Below are 21,796 nucleotides of genomic sequence, written 5' to 3' on the forward strand. Positions count from 1 at the left end.
TTAACAGCTATTACAGTGTTGTCGCTAGAAAAGGTAGACTTTTAATAACTGCCTTTATCACCAGGTTAAGTCTAAGTTGCAAAGTAGTTAGACATTTCTGAAAGGTTATTATTGTTAAAAAACAACAACAATGAGAAAATCTCATTTGTACATAAATAATATCTAGCACTTCATTGGGACACTACTATTCAAAAGGCCCTGGCAAAATAACTCCCAAACACACGAACCCTAAGTTGTTTTCAGGCCGCTGTGAATGAACTTGTGTGTAGAATGTGAGCCTCTGAAGAAGACAGAAAGTCAGGGTGAGTCGGGCTATTGGCAAAGCTCCGAGTCACCAAGTCAGACTCCAAAGAGGGAGCCCATGTGTTTTTTTCTGGGACACTCTATTTGAATTATCGTTCAATCAGTCACCACAATAGATTTTCAAAAGAGAAGACCAATTAATTAACATGATAAGGAGGTCATGGCATTCCTAGGACTGTATGTCATAACTGTGGTTAGTAAATTTTGATGATCTTAAAAATAGCCTCAATCATTTGCTGTTGAATGATATGCATGAAGATAATTTAACTCTCTATTGGACTTTTTGTTTTGTGGGACAATAGTATGCTATTGATAAGCCATAAATGATACTGTTTATGTTACAAAAAATACTAGCTTTTCTCATTCACTATGTTTATACGCATTCATTGCTTGAGTCAAGATTAGGCTTGTTAAGTGATTAAAGGCAATTTTATTACAGTAGCATGTACTTATTTTATTCTAAAAGAATAAAATGCATAAAGAGAAACAGCTTTTATTTCTGTTTACAATCTGTAAAATTGAGCTCTTTTGCTGATATAAAATACCAAGAACTCACTCGAGGACCATGCCAACCTTCTGCAAGTGCCACACACCTGCTTTTTAAGCGTGTCAGAGTTACAGCACATGTCAGACTTCTCCAGAGCTGAAGCAACAAGTAACTGACTGCTCCTGGAAAAGAGGTAGTTTCCTTGGCTGCAGCTCCGACTGCGGGGAAGCAGCCACGGAACAAGGCAGCACAGCCAGATAGAAGAGACTTTTTCTTCTATCTGTAAAGGGAAACCACCCAAATGACTCTGTGACATAATTTCTACCTTCACACTCATCAGTGTTGTACATGAACCCCTAACCTTAATTTCTTTTTTCTTAAGGGGCTGGTTTGGATTGACTTGTTGAGAATGGTGTCCATTATTTGTCTTATTAATATAAGACTGGGTCTTATATTAATTTTTGTTCCAAAAGATGCATTAGAGCTTATTTTTGGGGAAACATGGTAAGTCATGAGAGAAAAAGATTTCTATGATTACATGTAAACTTGTGATAGGTCTACAGATAAAGCGGTGAAGAGGGGAGTGACGAGGTCAGCTACAGTCCATCTATGTGCCGGTCACACTGGCTTCATTGTACACCTTGAAGACTTTCTCAATGGCATTGATACGGGCAGCTGTTCTCAGGTCCAATCCCAGGTTATACTTCCTGGCCGTGTACTCCACGGTGTAAGCTAAGACAAAGCACGACGTCCTTCTCGGATGCCCCCAATATCCTGTCTTGGAACTCTTCTGTGGGTACAACTGGAATAGTTGCACCGTGCTTTCCAAATTTTCTTTCCAAATTCTCTTGAACAGACATGAGCAAGTGGTAGTTAGAATCTTTCATATTTTAAGATCAAATGGTCCTAGCTGACAGGATTTAGGTTCTTCAGCCGCTCAAAGTAAGATACTGTCCTCTTCCAGCATTCAAGTATAGATGTGGAATAACCATAATGTTCCTCCCCAGCAAAATCTTATCAGTTTCTGGAGTAGTCTGTCCATTGGCACCTTCAGCAATGAACTTTGTCAACTGCTTCTCGCTGGCAGCAGGGATCAGTATGTCAGTCGGCCTCCGAGGTGCTCCCTTCATAACGCTTTGCCTTGGGGAAGCCCAGGATTGATCCGTGTTGCAATTTTAAGTCTTCCAGTTCTTTTGGGTCAATACGATATGGATATGCTCCCACCAGATTTACCAACACCAACACATTTAGCACCAAAGTGATGCAAATATCCCATAGAGTGCAGACTCACATTACCAAATCCCTGAACAACAAATGTTCTATCTCCAAACCCTGTTGTCCTTCCTTAAATAGTCATGGAAGAAGCTTCACTGATGAAGTTTTCAGTGACATGGACAGTTCTCTGGTGGGTTGCAGAGATCCATCCATGGACGCCACCCTGCCTGGCGGGTGTACCAATGACAAGGCATGGGCATTAATGTCATAGTGCTTGACGGTGACAGCACAGGTGTCAGCAACCCAGGACGTCACCGGCTCATCCGTGCTCATGTCTGGGGCAGCACATCCACTCCAGGACGAATAAAGCCCTTCTTTGCCAGCTCCGCAGTGAACCTCCTTGCGAGCATTTCCAAGTCAGTATCCGTATAGTTCTTGGGACTGATCTTAACACCAGCTTGGCAACCCCTCATGGCACAGCAACCACTGCACACTTCTGTGACATCACAGAAGCCAAAGCTTTTCTACGCTCACATCAGTACTGTAAGAGAGACCTCCCTTGCGGGTGTATGGTGCTGGCTGTGCGGGCCACGCAGCCCTTGATGACCTCCCAGGAGCCGACGATCAGACGGATGGGGAAGGACAGGCTCTGCACGCGGTTGCAGGGCTCGGTGGTCCACGGGGTGCCGCGCACCCAGTTCTGCTCCTGCTCCTTTTGCTCCCGCTCTGCAGCGTCTCGAGGTCCTCCAGCAGCCTGTCCTCCACGACGCCGGCGCCACGGTGGAAGAAGCCCTCCACAAGCTTGAACAAGTCAGTGCCGTCCTCGTGGTCGGCAGCTATAGTGTCGCCAGGAGGGCGGCGCGAGCCTCAGCAGCCGGGCGGTGGCGGGCTGCCTGTGCCCCGGCTGCAGCAGCTCCGTGGAACCGGCCTCCGAGACCAGGGCTGCGGGCCAGGCGCCGGGCGGCAGCAGCGCTTTGTCCAGGCAGCGGGTCGAGGCCTCGGAGGGCATCTCGGTCTAGGACGTGTGGGGAGACTCGGAGGGAATAGTCACTCTGTTCTTGACAATACTACCACAGTTTGGAACGCTTATGCCTCCCGTCTCTGATTCCTTCTCCAATGGTGATTTATGATACGAATTCCCATCGAATGGCTATTGTCCAGATTTTGGATACAATTTTAAGAATATGATTCCATTGTTTGCTTACTTTTTTGCTTGTTACGCATATGAACTTCAAGTCTAGACTATTGTACTAGAAAAGAAAAATTAAGTTAAGATTAAAATGGCACTGCCAGGAGACAAATTAGGGGAAGGTAGAACAAGATTAATATTGATGGAAGGAGGGGATTACAACCTAAGGAGCAGGGAAAACCCCGCAGCTCTGCAAGAAGAGGCAGCAGAGGAACAAAACCAAAACCTCTGTTTAGCAACACATGGGACTGATTCTGTTCATTTTGTCCCTTTGCTCCTGGTACCTGACATTACTTTGAAAGAGTCAAATTTCGGTATCACTGAGTTTCCTTACCACATTGTTTTCCCATTAGGCTTATTACTAAAACAGCTTTTCACAACATCAGTTAACACTTTGGAAATCTGTTCCTATATAACCATGTTATCTGGATTATGTCTTTCCCTTTGGCCCCTGCTTTGTTTCTTTAACACAAGAAAAATGGCACAAATCTTAATCATATTCTAAAACAGTGAGAGAAGCAACAATGAGTCAGGGAGTTAAGAAAATAAAACCTTGGTGTTGAAACACAGAATCTTGATTGTGTCACCAATACAATATTGCACATGTATGTGCTCTAACATTCTCCTCAAGGCTTTGATGGAAGAAATCATTTTTAAATGACTGTTAAACATATCAATATGAGTAGTTGCCAAACAGTTTAATTGTTATTTTTATCCATGGGACGGTGGATATTGGCTAGGCTAAATGTTAAAATTATTAATGATAAACATTTGCTAATGATATCTTGAATTTACATTTCTATTTGAAGTTTTTATTACACTTAATAACTTATTGCGATAACTACTTTAATGACAGTTCTGGAGGAAAAAAAAGACTTGGAAGTTCAACACAAATTAAATTCATTAAAATTAGGAGAGCTTTTCCAAATAGCATTTTTTTCCCCTCTAATATTGATTCCAAATGACTTGCCCAGTACAATAAGTCAGTGCGAGTTCTGGTTACCATATTTAATCATGATTTCAGAGATATGTCAAAACATCAAAGGGATATCATCGCAAGTACAGTAATATGCTGGAAGAAAAGAACTGGTTCCAAAAAGCTTAAAGCCGTAATTTGTATTGTGTCTTATTTAATTATTGTTATCTTTGAAAAGTAATATAATTTCAGCTTTATGCATTTAATTTTGGACCCAGATATTTGTAGACATGGGCAGTAGCAGATTCTACAGAAATGTATTTGTAGTACCTCAAAGGAAACTTTGTTTTTTTCCCCCAAAAGAGCATGGACTGGTCACCAGATGTGGAGGCCATATGGCACATGAACAGGAGAGCCCCGGGACAATAAGAATGAAGCTAATAAGCCCAACAGGCAGGAACAACCACTCTGAGATGACGGACAAATGTTTGGTTCTGTTGACTTTCATATATATATATATATATATATATATATATATATATATATATATATGCATTTTTACGCCTAGAAATACAGCTTGGCCAGTCATTTTCTCCAACTCTTTATTGTTTGGGCTTAAAAGGAAATTTATCCATGTGTAGTTTATTACTTGGTCTGAATTCTGTCCTTTTCACATACAATTCATGTTGAAGTTAAAAGAAAGAAAACTGAATCAGGAACAGATAGTGAGATTGCTTTAGCTAGCGAACAGATCCATTTTTTGCTATAACTCCCAAGGAATTATCCCAGCTAATCAGTCACAAAGACCTGTATGTTCTGTTTTCTGCACTGTCTCTTGAATGTAATCCTTCCCTCCCCAATCCTCAGCCCTCTCTCCACAAATGTGCATCTTACACTTGAACCCTGCCACGTTAAAAGATCCTGAACTCTGTGTCTCTGAATATACGCTCCCATGACTTTGAGTGCCTTTTCCACCCTTCCCTAACTGGTAAATTCCCCTTCATCCTTTAAAATACAGCTTACGTATCAACTGTTCATGAAACCTTGTTTGGCTTGCCCAGAGAAAATTGTCCTTTTTAATGCTTTTTTTAACGAGCCACTATAAATAAGCCCTCCACTACATTTCTGTTCTAATGAGAAAGGAACAAAGATAATGCTGATGGCAGCTGACACTTAGAGAGGCCTCTATTTATGCCAGACACAATGTTAAGTACTTTATGCAAATGATCTCATTCAAGGTTATGAACTTCATATATAAAGAGCTCTTACAAATGTACAAAAGATAATACAATTGCATTATAGACTTTGCAGAAACAAGAAAATAGAAATCACTCAATCCAGCTGGGGTAGATAAAAGATGGTCACAAATTCTTTGGTTCTCCTCTCCATGGGGAATGGAGTCTAACGTTTTCCCCTTGATTTTGGACTGGTCAATAGAAGTGATATTCTGGGACTTCGGAGCCTAAGTTATAAGAATAAGAAGTCTTGCAGCTTCCACCACCAGTTCCCCTGGAACACTTTCCCTGGGAGAGCTGAGGCTCCATGCACGAAGTGTGACTCCCCAGAGACTGCCACGCTGAAGAGGCCATGTGCAGGTGGGGCAGCTGAGCCCATCCTTTCAGCTGTCCCCACAAAGTCCAGACGTGTGCCTGAGGCCCCTGCACCCTCTGAATCAGCCTGTCTACCAGCTGAATATGACCAAGTCACTCATTAGCTACCACGTGGAGCTGAAGAATTGCCCAGCTGAGTTCTGCTTGAATTCCTGCCACACAAAATTGTAAGCTATAATAAAATGCTTGTTGTAGGCCAATAAACTTTAGGGTAATTTGCTATGCAGCAATAAATATTGGAAAATCTACTACTCACTGAAAACTATGATAACCATTTTCATGTATTTTTTCATTATTTTTTCTAATTTTGTCTACGTACCTAACCTCCTTCTACTTGTTTTCATTGTTTTTATTTGACAGAGGTGAGTTCATACTATATGTACAGTTTTGTTTTTCACATCCATATAAACAAACTTTTTCCATTGACGTTATATTATTGATATTTCCTCACCTCGTTAAAACTATTCTTTAATAACTTGCTTTTAATGACTACATTCTGCATTCCATTATTCTCCTATGGTGGAACATTTACGATGTTCCTAATTTTGTGTTATTATAAATAAAATTGTGCTGAATATTTTTCAAAGTAAATCAGACCAGTACATCTGATGGTATCCTTAAGATTAATCACTAGAAGTGAAATTACCAGGAAAGATGTTAATTTTTTAAAGGGTCTCATCATATATTGCCAAAGTGCTTTGACAAAATTACTCTCCCAATAGTAATAGTAATAGACCATGCCATTGAGCTCTACCCAATACTGAATTATTATTTGTTAATCTTTGCTTATTTGAAGTGGTAAATTGCTTCTCAGTGTAGTCTAACTTTACATTTTTTATTACTAGGAAAAGTGAACTTTTTTTTCATATGCTTATTGGCCGCTGTTATTTCTTCATCGGTAAAATGGCTGACCACATTTTTCTTTTACTTTTTTTTCTGTTGAACGATTATGTTTTTCTTAGCCATATAAACGGATTCTTTACATGTCATGCATATTAATCTTTGTCTTTATGGCAATACTTTTTCTATTTTGTTCGCCTTTTACAGAGGTTTTGATTCTTTAATATCATATATAAAAACTTTAAAGGTAGTAATAATGGCTAAAATTTATTGTGTTTTCTATGTGATTGGCAAAGGGCAGGTACTTTACATAATTATTATATTCTAAAGACTTAATTAATTTGCTTTTATTTATTGTTAAGCCTTTCAATTTACAGATGAGAAAACTGAGGCTTAATGAGAGAAATAATTTCCCACAAGATCACTCAGTAAGGTTGGGGACAAAATTCAGATCCAGGATCATCTGATTTTAAAGTCCTTTCTCTTTACCACTAAGCCATAGTTTCCATATTTGGCAATTTCCCCCTTTGTGATTAATTCCATGGCTTTTAGGTTTAGAATGTTCTTCCCTATTCTATGATAAACTATATGCTTACCAACATTTTATAAAAGCTTTCTTTTGGTTTTTGGTTTTAAATTTACCCTTTTAGTACAGCAATAACTCCCCACGCACCAATTATTCTTGTCCATTTATTAGTCTTCCTTTTCTCACTGCTTTATGGTACTGCCTTTATTAAATTCATTAAATCACTAAAATACTCCTGCATCTGTTTCTGAACTATTTTGTAACAGTATTACATTATTAGTAATTATTGTTTATGAGAAGAGTGGTGGTTATTATTGAATTAAAAGGGTAAACATAAAAACCAAAACTAAAAATATACTAAAAATATTGATAAACATTATTAATATATAATTGGTATTATATATTGATAAGTATGATAATAATGTGGGCTAATTGTACAAGTCTTTCACTCAACATTCTTGTTTTTCAGGTTTTAATGGCTATTTTTTAGAATAACATAGATTCTTTCTTTTTTAAGGCGGGCGCAGCTCACAGTGGCCCATGTGGGGATCCAACCGGCAACCCTGGTGTTATTAGCACCACACTCTAACCAACTGAGCTAACCGGCCACCCCCAGTAACATAAATTCTTAAAAAAATCATTCACTGAAATTCTGACATTACATTAAATTCGTAAGTACAGAGGAATTTTTTATTGAACACCTATTATGTACCAGGTGGAAAAACAGCAGTAAACAAAACATATATGATCCCTACCTTTGGAGGGCTGAGGAAATATGAATAAATTAGACCACAAAAATGATCAGTGCAAAATGATGGGAAGCACCCACGAAAGGCAGCTAATTTGGACTTGAAGGATGAGGAAAGGCACTCTGGATAGGCAGAGAAAGTGATCCAGTGAAAGAAAAGAGCACTTGCAAAGACACAGAAGACAATGGAATACTCAGGTTTGCACACTGAGGTCACTGTAGCTAATATCTCATTGAAACAGTCCCTTCTACCACCAGAAACCAAGCAATCTACAAAAACCTTTCTATCACTAACAAAATTATTTTTCACACTCCTTGCACAGTTGTCAGCTGATTACATTTTTTTCTATGGGTTATTTTCCCCAAATTGAAAGAAGAAAGTCCCAGTGGAGATACATTTGAGAAATCTCCCGGCTGTTAAGGATGTCCTGAATCTTCTTACTCCTTTTTACCATTTTGAATTCCTGAGGAAGAAGATGGAGCATGTGGTTTCCAGAATGGAAGATGGCTGGTACGGGTGAGCGCCTATTCTGGCTTCTTTATTGAGATCCCCTGTTCTTCAATAATAAAATCCTTCCTATCACCACTCAATAATTTTGTACAAAAATGCACCAGTTGTAATTTCAGCCATGTAAAGATGACAAAATTAGGTACACTTTGAGAAAAGAGCATTGTATATGAGAGATACCAATATGAATTTTTAAATTAAGAGGTTAAAAAAAAGCAAATAGTTCATTCACTTGATTATGCTTTTCCTCAAAGCTAACAGTAAAATTTGTCTGTGTGTACAATGTTTAGAAAAAAAAATTTAGGTCTTAAATCCAGAAATACAATCTATAGACACAAGTTGTCTATAGAGAGGATTTGAGATAGAAGGGATTCTTACAAAGATCACTGCTAATATAATTCCCAACAATGAGAACCTACAGTTGGTACTTACAAACAGGGCTGAGATTTCTGAAGTGACTGCAAACAATAATATAAAGTCTTTGCAAGAACTCAAAAACTGTGTTTGTTGTTTGGATAAAACCTCATAGCACTAGAACATCCAGCCTTTAGAGATCACACTAGAGGGGAGCCTAAACCCTCAATTCCTATATGCATTACTCATCATTCATAATATGTGACTGAAGAGTGGTAAATAAAATGAATTTGACATACTGGAGGGGCTTTCTCCTTGAGAAAATTCCAAAGTGTGTTATTTATTCATCAAGCAAAAACAAAGAATCACTTCTGCAAAAAATAAAAACTCATGAGCCTGAATTTATATTTCCTGGTAAATTGATGTACAGCAGATTTTCTTATAAATAGGCAGAGCTGCACTTTCCATCCTATTAATAGATATGTAGCTTGACAATGACATTTACTTCTATTTTCAAATAAGCTTTCCAAGTCAGTGTAGTGTAAATGTTGAGAGCACAGATTTTGTGGTCAGGCAGAGCCAGGATATAATCCACTTCATAACTTATATGTAACCTTAGGCAAACACTTAACTTCTCTAAGCTTCTGTTTCCTCATCTGTACAATAGTCCCTGGAATTGTAAGGTTTGAATAATATAATGCATGTGAAAGCACTTCAGCCTGGTTCCCAGCACTTAGCAAAAGCTCAGTGGTGGTAGATGAGGTGGTAGTGAGAATCAATTATCTTACAAGTTCAGTATAAACATCTTGCAAAAACTTCAGAAAGATATCTCAAAGTGAAAGGTGAAACTGGGAGTGGTTTGGCAAAAGAAAGTTTTGGACAAGATTTGACCAAGTTATGGAAACAATCTGCTGCACCTTCCTCCTCTATGACCTTTCACCACAAAAAATGAAAATTTTAGGTCAAATTAAGAGTTCTGAAAGAAAGTTTGGCTATGACCCATGATTCTCTCACCAGCACATAAAAACACATATTCTGTTGGACCATAAGTTGTCACTTAAACTTCTTCATTTTATGTTGCTTCAATCATGAAATCACCTCTCTTTCTGTACACCAAGGATCATACACCAGAAGGTCAATTTGAGATAGTATCACATGAAAGTGTCTCACTAACTGTAAAAAACACACACATTCATTTCACCAATATGTACTGTATGTCTCTTACATGCCAGGCATATTCCAAGGGAAGGGAGGCATGGATAAGTAAGTTATAAGATGCCGGTCTGTCAGTATCGACATAGTTGTGGCAAAAGAAGATGGACACAAATAACTGAGTCATGTACAACTGACACGCATGTATTATGGATGCATGTATAAGGTGCTATGGCATAGTAAAAAAGAAACCATTAGTGTTAAGATATACATCCTTTATCAATTGAAAATTAGTTTTTAAAAAACTCTTATTAACATCTAATAGGGAACTGATGGTGTCATAAAAATGGCGGCATGAGGTGAGCTTCTTGAAATCTCCCCTGTAATTTACAACAAATTGAACAATTATAATTCCACAAAGGACTCCCTGCACAGCAGACAGGCAAGACTAAGAGGTGCACTACTGAAATTATCTAAAGGTGGGCAAATTTGGTGAGTGGGAGAGGAGGGAAGGGAGTACTGCAGAGACACGGACCCCGTGGGAGCAGGAGCAGACTGGAGCTCAGAGCTCCACAGTCATGGGTGAGGGAAGAATTCAGACTATCCGTGCTCGGCTTATGGCCCACAGTCCTGCCTCAGGGATCAGCATATAATGGGGCTGAACCCAACGCTCATGGCAGAGACCTCAGAGCAAAGACTGAGGGAAGAAGGGTGAAAATGGTGGTTTAAGCCCTCACTGACGAGCAGAGAATGGAAGCCTTCAGACAAGCCTAGCCACCCTCTCCCCACCCTCCCAGAGCTCGCCCTGCCCGCACCTGCCCAGTGATAGAAGCTGAACAATAGCAGTGTCAGATCAAAAGAACAGAATATTAGCAGTTCTGAGAACTGCGGCCTGCAGCCATGGACTCACAGCCCAACTAGTTCCGGCAAAGGGGAGGGAGCTGTGGAAGCAGGACTGCCTATGGTGGTGGTCGCTGCCATTGCTCTGGGCCACCTCTCACAACCCACCCCACCCCTGCCCCCATCTATCTGGGTGGATCCCTGCAGAAGTAAACAGAGCCACTGAAACACACAGGCTCTGAAACTGGAGCAGGAAGAGCTTTGGAACTTCAGAAGCTCTCCACAGGCCCCCACAGAGGTGGTGCCCTATGACCCAGGTGAACTGTTCACAGAGGAGAAGCCCACCTTCCAGGGAATCCCCCCACTGTGTGAGAAGCCGGAACAGTGCAGAGAAAATATAACACTACAGCATGAGAGGGAATAAAAGGCTGTAATCAGAGAGAAAATAAAACATTCTACCAACACCTACTGGAAAGCAAAAGAAAGACCTCTTCCTATCAACCTGTTGCAGAACCCACTCCTGCAGATGCCTAGGAAGAGAACCAGTAATTCATTAATTACCATGAATAACCAAAGTAACAAGACAGCTCAGAAAGGAAATGAAAAGTCTCCAGAAAATGAACTTAAAGACATGGAAATATATGACTTAAATGACAGAGAATTCAAGATTGTAGTTCTGAAAAAACTCAACAAGATGCAAGAAAACACAGATAGGCACTTTAATGAACGCAGAAACACAATAAAAAAACAAAATGAAAATTTTACCAAAGAGATTGAAATTTTTAAAAAGAACCAAATGGAATTTCTGCAGATTAAGAACTCAATAAAAGAAATGAAGAATGAAATGGCCAGCTTAAGTAGTAGAGTTGACCAGATAGTGGAAAGAATCAGTCTTCTGTCTTCTGACATGGAAGACAGAAATCTGGAAATGACAAATATAAAAAAAGAGAGAGACTTGATACTTAAAAGAAATGAAAGAACTCTACAAGAACTTTCTGACTACATCAGGAACTATTATTATTTAAAGTATTATATTATTCAAATATAAGAATAATGGGCATACTAGAAGGAGAAGAAAGGGAGAAGGGAACAGAGAATATATTCAAATAAATAGTAGACGAGAACTCCCCAAATTTGTAGAAACAACTGGATCCTCAAATCCAAGAAGCAAATAGAACACCTAATTACCTCAATCCCAACAGGACTTCTCCAAGGCACATTGTATTGAAGCTGTCAAAAATTAACAACAAAGAAAGAATCCTCAAGGCAGCCAGGGAAAAGACGACAGTAACCTACATAGGAAAGCCCATTAAATTATCATCAGATGTTTCAGCAGAAACTCTACAAGCCAGGAGGGAGTAGACACATATACAAACTATTGAAAGAGAGAAATTATGAGCCAAGAATAATATATCCAGCAAAGATATCCTTTAGATATGAAGGAGGATAAAGACTTTCCAGACATACAGAAGCTGAGGAAATTTTGTAACACACGACCTGCACTACAAGAAATACTGAAGGAGGCTATTTGACTTGAAACAAAAAAGCAAAAGAATACAAAACCATGAGTAGTATTACAAACAGACAGAAGGAGGAAATAGCAGCCTCCATACCAAATAGGACACTATATACTTAAACATAACACACAGGGTAATGAAGAGAAAAAAACACTTAAAAAAAGAGAGGAAAAAGACAACTTGCTAGTGCAGTGCAGAAATCAACTCACAGCATAAACAGGGATAATTTGTGACACCAAAAACATAAAAGGGGTGAGAGTAAAGGTCTGAACTGGCACAAGGGAATGGAGAAAGTAAGTGTGCTGAAGAAAATAGAATACTCTCAATATGACACTTTCTTTTACATAAACTTAATGGTAAGCACTCAAAAATAATCCAGAACTGAAATATATAACATAAAAAAAGAAGAAATAGAGGGAAAAATCACAGAATTCCACCACAGTGAAATAACAGACAGCAACAAAAAGGCAAAGAAACAATGGAGATACAGCCTTACCAGAAAACTAAAGATAGAATGACAGGAAATCCTCACATATCAATAATCACCCTAAATGTAAATGGACTGAACTCACCAATAAAAAGGCACAGAGTAGCAGATTGGATCAAAAAACTAAACCCAACCATATGTTGCTCCAAGAGACACATCTCAGCTACAAGGACAAATATAGATTCAAAGTGAAGGGTGGAAACTGACATTCCAAGCAAATGGTATTCAGAGAAAAGCAGGTGTAGTCGTACTGACATTAGATGAACCAGACTTCAGGATAAAAAAGGTTAACAAGAGACAAAGATGGACATTTCATAATGGTCCTGTACAACAAGAAGACATAACAGTCATCAATATTTATGGCCCCAATCAGGGAGCACCGAAATATACCAAGCAACTACTAACAGAACTAAAGGGAGAAATTGACCAAAACACAATTATACTAGGGGACCTAAATACATCATTGACAGCTATGGAAAGATCATCCAAACAGAAAATAAATAGCGAAATAGCAGCCCTAAATGACACAATAGATGAAATGGACATAATTGACATATATAGAGCACTTCATCCTAAAACATCAGACTATACATTCTTTTCTAGTGTACATGGAACATTCTCAAGGATAGACCATATATTGGGACATAAAACTAGTCTCAGCAAATATAAGAAGATTGAAATCATCCCAAGAATATTCTCTGATCACAAGGCTTTGAAATTGGATATCAACTACAAAAGGAAAGCAAGAAAAACCATAAATGTGTGGAGCTTAAACAACATACTTTTAAAGAACGACTGGGTCAAAGAATAAATAAGAGGAGCGATCAAAACATACATGGAAACAAATGAGAATGAAAATACATCCTACCAAAATATTTGGGATGCAGCGAAAGCAGTTTTAAAAGGGAAATTTATGTCATTACAGGCCTATCTCAAGAAAGAAGAAAAATCCCAGATAAATAACCTTACGTTATACCTTAAAGAACTAGAAAAAGAAGAAAAAATGAAACCCCAAGTCAGCAGAAGGAAGGAAATAATAAAAATCAGAGCAGAACTAAATGAAATAGAGAACAAAAAGACAATAGGAAAAATTAATGCAACAAAGAGCTGGTTCTTTGAAAAGATTAACAAAATTGACAAACCCTTGGCTAGATTCACTAAGATAAAAAGAGAAAAGACACAAATAAAATCAGAAATGAAAGAGGGGAAATTACCACAGATGCCGCAGAAATACAAAGGGTCATCCAAGAATACTATGAAGGACTATATGCCACCAAATTCAATAACCTAGAAGGAATGGACATGTTCTTGGAAACATATAGTCTTCCTAGGCTGAATCACTAAGAATTGGAAAATCTAAATAGACCGATCACCAGTAAGGAAATTGAATCAGTCATTGGAAACCTTCCCAAAAGCAAAAGTCCGGGACCAGATGGCTTCACTAGTGAATTCTACCAAACCTTCAAAGAGGATCTAATACCTGTCCTACTCAAACACTTTCAAAAAATTGAAGAAGAGACAATACTCCCTAACTCATTTTATGAGGCCAACATTACCCTGATACCAAAACCTGGTAAGGATAACACAAAAAAGAAAATTACAGACCAATGTCTCTGATGAATACAGATGAAAAAATCCTTAAAGCAAATTGAATGCAACAATACATTAAAAAAGATTATTCATCACGATCAAGTGGGGTTCATCCCTGGGCACAAGGATGGTTCAACATACGCAAATCCATCAATGTGATATATCACATAAACAAAATAAAGCACAAAAGTCATATGATTATATCAATAGATGCAGAAAAAGTGTTTGACAAGATACAATATCCATTTATGACTAAAACACTTAATAAAGTGGGTATAGAAGGAAAATACCTTGGCATAATAAAGGCCATATATGACAAACCCTCAGCTACTATCATAATTAACGGTGAAAAACTGAAGCACTTTGCTCTATGTTCAGGAACATGACAGGGCTGTCCCCTATCACCTCTGCTTTTCAACATAGTGTTGGAGGTCCTTGCCAAAGCAATCAGGCAAGATAAAGAAATAAATCGCATCCAAATTGGGAATAAAGAAGTTAAATTGTCAATCTTTGCAGATGACATGATACTATATATAGAAAACCCTAAAGACTCCACCAAAAAGCTATTAGAAACAATAAATGAATACAGTAAAGTTGCCGGCTACAAAACCAATGTACAAAAATCCATTGCATTCCTACATATTAACAGTGATATCTCAGAAAAAGAAATTAAAAAGAACAATTCCTCTTGCAATTGCAACAAAAAGAATAAAATACCTAGGAATAAACTCAACCAAGAATTTGAAAGACTTATATACTGAAAACTATAAGACATTTTTAAAAGAAATTGAAGAAGACACAAAGAAATGGAAAGACATTCTGTGCTCATAGACTGGAAGAATCAACATAGTTAAAATGGCCATGTTACCCAAAGCAATATATAGACTTAATTCAATCCCCATCAAAAATCCCGATGGCATTTTTTTTAAAGAAATATAATAAAAAATCGTCAGATTTGTATGGAACCACAAAAGACCCCGAATAGCCAAAGCAATCCTATTGTAAGAAAAATAACAATGCTGGAGGTATCATACTCCCTGACTTCAGCTTGTACTACAGGGCTACAATAATCAAAACAGTATGGTATTGGCAGAAAAACAGACAAACAGACCAATGGAATAGAATTGAGAACCTAGAAATAAACCCACATATATACGTACAGATAATTTTCAACAAAGAAACCAAAACCATGCAATGGAGAAAAGACAGCCTCTTCAATAAATGGTGCTGGGAGAACTGGAAAGTCACATGCAAAAGAATGAAACTAGACTGCTATCTGTCACCATGTACCAAAATTAACAAAAAATAGATCAAAGACCTAAACATAAGACTTGAAACAATAAATTGCATAGAAGAAAACCTAGGTACTAAACTTACGGACCTTGGGTTCAAAGAGCATTTTATGAATTTGACTCCAAAGGCAAGGGGAGTAAAAGCTAAAATAAATCAATGGGATTATATCAAACTAAAAAGCTTCTGCACAGCAAAAGAAACCATTGACAAAATAAAAGGGCAACCAACCGAATAGAAGAATTTGCAAACAATGCCTCCGATAAGGGGCTAATATCTGAAATATATAAGGAACTCATACAACTCAACAACAAAAACAATCAAATTAAAAATGGGCAGAGGACCTGAATAGACATTTCTCCAAAGAAGACATACAAATGGCCAATAGACATATGAAAAGATGTTCAACATCACTAATCATCAGAGAAATGGAAATAAAAACCACAATGAGATATCACCTCACCCCAGTCAGAATGGCCATCATCAACAAGACAAATAGGAACAAATGTTGGAGAGGCTGTGGAGAAAAAGGAACCCTCATACACTGTTGGTGGGAATGCAGACTGGTGCAGCCACTGTGGAAGGCAGTGTGGAGGTTCCTCAAAAAATTAAGAATAGAATTACCATATGACCCAGCAATCCCTCTCCTGGGTATCTATCCAAAAAATTTGAAAACATTTATCTATAAAGACACGTGTGCTCCAATGTTCATTGCAGCTTTGTTTACGGTGGCCAAGACATGGAAACAACCAAAATGTCCTTCAATAGATGAATGGATGAAGAAGTTGTGGTACATATACACAATGGAATACTATTCAATGGTAAGAAAAGATGAAATAGGACCATTTGTGACAACATGGATGGATCTTGAGATTATGCTGAGCGAAATAAGTCAGACAAAAGAAATCAAGAACCATATGATTTCACTGATACGTGGTATATAAAACTGAAAACAACAAAAGAACGAGACAAACAAATGAAACAAAAATTCATAGACAGACAATAGTTTAGTGGTTACAGACAATTAGTTTAGTTTAGTATAAGGGGACGGGGGTGGTGGTAGATGAGGGTAAAGGGGATCAAATATATGGTGATGGAAGGAGAACTGACTCTGGGTGGTGAACACACAATGTGATACATAGGTGATGTATTACAGAATTGTACACCTGAAATCTATGTAACTGTACTAACAATTATTACCCCAATAAATTTTAATTAAAAAAAACAAACATGTAATAGAATGCTTCACACCCAACAGATGCTCAAAATTTGTGCTGACTGCAGTCCTTATTATTAACTGTTTATTGCTTGTCTCTACTTAGTATATGATTTGATGTAAGCTCCACAGTAGCAGAGACGTTGTTCTCCTTGTTTACTAATGCAGCGTCAGTGACAAAGAATGGTGTCTGGTACAAAGAATGGTGTCTGGTATCTAGTAGGTGCTCACTAAACATTTGTTGGTTGGATGGATGGATTTTACATTCTGGCTACCTAAGAAATCATCTCCATGTGGAGGTCATTTCATTAACATGCCTACAAAAGTGAAATGTCTTTGCTTCCAAACTTTGGTCTATATTTTTCCTTTTTTTTTTTTTTACTCTATTCTTTTGTTACGCTTAGCAGAAACAAACTGAATTAGTCCTTTTTCCAATCAGCATATGAATTATTCATAAGGAGAAGTTAAATCAAGTGGGTGCTTTAGGAACTATCTGGTCAGTAGAGAAGAGTGCTGATGACATATGCCTTGGTTAGTATATTTATCACATTTAAATAGGCAGTTTGTCTTTAAAGAGTTATGTTTAGGGATTACTGCTAATATGCTTTTTATTATTTTTTCTCATTTAGACTATGATCTTTAAAAAAAATCTCTACAAAAAAAAGAAAACATCCATCAAATGAAAGTTACCCCAAAAAATAAACTAAAATGCTACATATATATTAAAGTTTCAAGTAATTACCTCCCTTCTCCTCCCAAAATGCCTTGATGTATGCTACTGTATACATTTTACAATGTTTTTATATTTTATAATGGTTTTCTCCCAATATTAAAGAATATAAAGTAAAAAAGTATGGGTATTATGTATTCAACAAGATAGGATAAGAAAAATTCTACATTTTTCAGTGAGAATTAGTAATCAGAAATTCCAAACCCCAAAATTTCCAATTTCATTTCCTCATTTTTTTTCTATTTAAAAATTATAAATCCAAAATGTTGCAAGGGAAACAAACTTCAAACAGTTACTAGTATATCAAACAAAACAGCAACACTAAATAAAACCAAACTCACCAAAAGAGATTATATCAACTCTACATGGACTAAGAAAAAGAGGAATCTTTTGTACTCTCGTCAAACCACAATAAAGATTTTTTTTTAATCGCATAAGTGGATAATAATAGAAAAAGCTCCATGTGGCAGATGGTAATCAATTTTTAACACATATTTTCCACTGGAATAGGCTTTTTGGCAATTCCATTTTGCTCATTTGCTACTTTTTTTTAAAGAACTCATAATGAGGAGATTAAAAAATTAAGATGTGTTCCTGCATAGTGTGCTAGTGAAGATTCCTATTAAAAACATTTGGTACAACAATATGTAATTGCTCAGCTGTGGATTTTTTTTTCTGCACAGATATGACATGACAAATTACTCTAGAAGAAGTATTTCCATAATCTCTCTAAAATGACCCGACATTTCTCTGCAAGTTATAAGCTAGTCCTGCCCCTACCGGGAAACACTGTGTAGAGAGAGGAAAAAGGAATGCCACATATCACTTCTGCTAAAGAATGTCTGTCTTTATGAAACTTGGATCATTCAACATTCATCACTTCCAGGATCAACACAGTCTGGAGAAAAAGAGACAGACAGACTGATCGGCTTCCATTCAGCACTATTTCACTGCTGCTTTGGGGCCCTGACTCAGAAGTGAAGATGGGAGTAACAGAGGGAGACACTGAGGCACAGACAGTCAGACAAGGTGCTCGGGTAGCCAGGCTTGGCCAGGTGCTCAGTGTCCATCAACAGAAATAAACCTGAGATCCTGAACAAAGATTTCTTCTACTTTTGAGGATTAGCAGCCTCCGGTAAGGGGAAAAAAAGGAAAAAACCTCAATAAATAGTTTATCCTATGCAGGCCTTTGAGAGTGGTCAAAAACAGAAAATGGAGGAGGATTCCACCCCCAGGCTTAAGCCTACTGTCTAGTGTCAGGTACCCACTAATGTCAAGCTAACCTCTACGACCCTCAGGATCCTTCAGTCTGAAGAGAAGTGCTCAGGTCCTTTAGCTAATCAGCCCGCGGAGGCCTACACTTCCCTCAGAGAGACCTGCCACTAATGACACAACCTAAGACATCCTGTGAATGAATGGGCATAAGCAAGACTTGGTTTCTCCAAGGCTAACACTAAAAAAACAAACAAAAACACATCAGCTAGACAGTGTTATTTCCTTTCAGTCTTAGGAACCCAAATGTTTAAAACAGAAAATATGAATCCCAGCAACGGTTGGGGTGGCCAGCATAGGACAAACAATTAGAGGGAGTGGCCCAGGACAGAAGATTCAGTCAGTGCAGGGAAGAACAAACCAGTATTATATCCCTTTTGGTCAAGCAAACCAGAATGGTCATACCCTTCTTGTTTTTCACAACATGAAGACCCACCCAGATATACCTTCGGCCACTGGCATAAAGTCTGCATTTGAAACTTTTTTGGTAGACTCACAAAACTTGAAGAACCAAAATTGTTAGCCTTGAACTTAACTTTGCCTGATTACTGACTCTGGCTTCCAGCTGGAATAACATATGATATCATTGCTTCTAAGGCAAGCCCAGTTTAAAAGCAATCGTCTACTTAGCCTATATATTCGACTCTCACTTTCTAATCAGATGCTTGGCACAAATTCACCTAACTCTAAAACCCTGGCAATGTGCCCTCCCTGGGCAAAGCAACAAGAAGTTCATGGTTGTTTTTTTTCTATTTTCCATTTGTAGCTCTCTTTTATTATTCAAAAATACAATACTGTGATAGGGGAGAAAATCAACATTAAAATAAAATCTTCTGCAGGAGAAAAGTGAAATTGAGATGATGTATTCTCATGGAGAAATATGTCTCATCAGGTTTCAATAAAAGGCTTGCAGAGGAGTAAAACTCACAACAAAAAACTAACATGGATACCAAATTTACAGGTCTAGCAAGAAAAAAAAAATGAGTGGGAAAAGCATTTTAATGAATACAGTACTCATAAAGAAAGCTATTGGCTTAAATGCACATAAATTGAAATTTGCATTAATGGGTTATGCAGACTCTATTGTGTTTTGCAAACATTTTTACCTTAATGCCTGAGAACAAGTATGAGTGGAGTATGAGAAGAAAGTGGTCAACAGTCATTTTGATGCTTTGCCTCAGTACAAATATTTCAGCAATACATAGCAGTGAAGGGTATGGCTTCAGGATAAGACAGATCTGAGTTTTAACCTGGCTCTGACACTTACTAGAAGTAGGACCATGGTCATGTTCATAACTTGTCCAACCTCTGCTACACAGTCCTCAAGTCTGAATCAGCAATTCAAGAAATTTATTTGTAAATTGGTTGATGAGAATCTAGGACTTATTTTTCTCACAGAGCAATACTATAACTACAGTACTTAGGTTCTCAGACCACCCTAGAAAATCCTACTTGATTGTGTATCCCTGGAAAGTGGCACAAATGGTACTAATGTACTGATATATAATCCATATTACAAAATAAACTGTATGTACATCCAAAAAACCATGTATGTTTTGGTCTTATAATTTCACTTTCCAGCAGGTAGCATGTGCTCAATAGATTGTTATTACATGGAAAGGAAAACATTTTCTTTTGAAAAAAGTTTTTTCCTCCACCATTTGGAAGTGACGCCTCTCTTGGCAAAGAACTAGAGGGCAGAGGCTGTCCTGAAGCAAGACACTAAAGAGATAACTTATATTTCTGAGAATTAGTAAAGTTTATTCTATTTATAGGCGAGACAGTGTCACCCCGGGTATTCTGAATTGTGAGGGAAAAAGGGGGTTGAGGTCTTTTGAATTAATAAGAGTTTAATTGCATGAGCCCCTGGTGGACCACTATGTTAGGCTGCTCACATCTTTTTAACTCCAAACATCCTTCATCTGGGACTTTTCCCCATAAATTTCTTGGAAAAATTAAAAACTCTAATAATTTAGTGTTGCATTAAAACAAATTAAGTCTCATACACTATTTCCAAATATCCCAGAATCTAGTGATGTTTAAGAGCACATACATCAAGACAACTCATTATTTGATCGCTTCCCCAGGAAATTATAAAATGATCAAAATTACAAGGCTCACAGCACAAACTTCTGTGATGAAAACTGCGGTAAAAGATGACCATGGTAATTAGAATGCTTGGTTGCTATCACAAAGATTCAAAATTACAGAGGGTTAAACAAGATAAGAATATATTTCTCACTCACATAACGACCAGGTAGGTGGTCCAGGGCTGGTGTGATGTTTACACCATTTTCAGTGAACCAACTATGGTTCTTCCATTTTTTTGTTGAAACGTCTTCAATGCATACCTCCCTCTCATAATTCAAATTGGCCACTCCTGCTCTTGCCATCCTGGCTGCATTTCAGTCCACAGAAAGGGAAAAAGGAAAGGCATGTACCTATCCTTTTAGCGCATAGCCTGAAAGTGGCTCATGTCACTTCTACTCGTGTCTCATTCACCAGAACCTGGTCACAACTAGCTGCAAGGGCAACTGGAAAGCATAGTCATTACTGTGGGCGGCCATGCGCTATGTAAAAAGGTGAGAAGAGGTGGTGAGAACGTTAAGAAGCCTCTGCCCTAAAGGCCATAACGAGAACCTCCTTTCGATTGGTAAACCACTCACATGGATCAATGGATAGATTGCAGGTACCAATCTGTGGCAAGTAAACTCCATGTTGATAACAAATTTCTTAAATTCCCCTGGGCAGGCAGTTCAGCCTACTACTTACTACAAATGTGAAAATGAAGATTCTACGTTCTGGGACGTACTTGTGAATTAGGTCAACAAAGTCCCTAGTCTCACTTATTTGGTAATCTAGCAGAGGGAGACAATGCATATGTAACATGAGAAGCAAATATAAAACAAGTAATGCAGAGGCTACTCAGGGAAGACTTCCATGAGGAGATGGTATGTAAGTTTTGATCTGGACCAGCCATGAAAGAGTTGGGAAGACAACATTCTA

General features: G+C 37.9%; 1 protein-coding gene and 1 pseudogene across 2 annotated transcripts in view; both read right to left on the reverse strand.

Annotated features, from left to right (window-relative positions):
* SCFD2 (sec1 family domain containing 2) overlaps positions 1-21,796 on the reverse strand; it is a 455,173-nt gene that overhangs the window by 371,091 nt on the left and 62,286 nt on the right. The window lies entirely within an intron of this gene.
* Positions 1,398-2,510, reverse strand: LOC109451671 (glutamate dehydrogenase 1, mitochondrial-like; annotated as a pseudogene).

This window comes from Rhinolophus sinicus, chromosome 1, assembly GCF_057876585.1.
Source record: "Rhinolophus sinicus isolate RSI-liver-muscle chromosome 1, RSI-T2T, whole genome shotgun sequence".
NCBI lineage: Eukaryota > Metazoa > Chordata > Mammalia > Chiroptera > Rhinolophidae > Rhinolophus > Rhinolophus sinicus.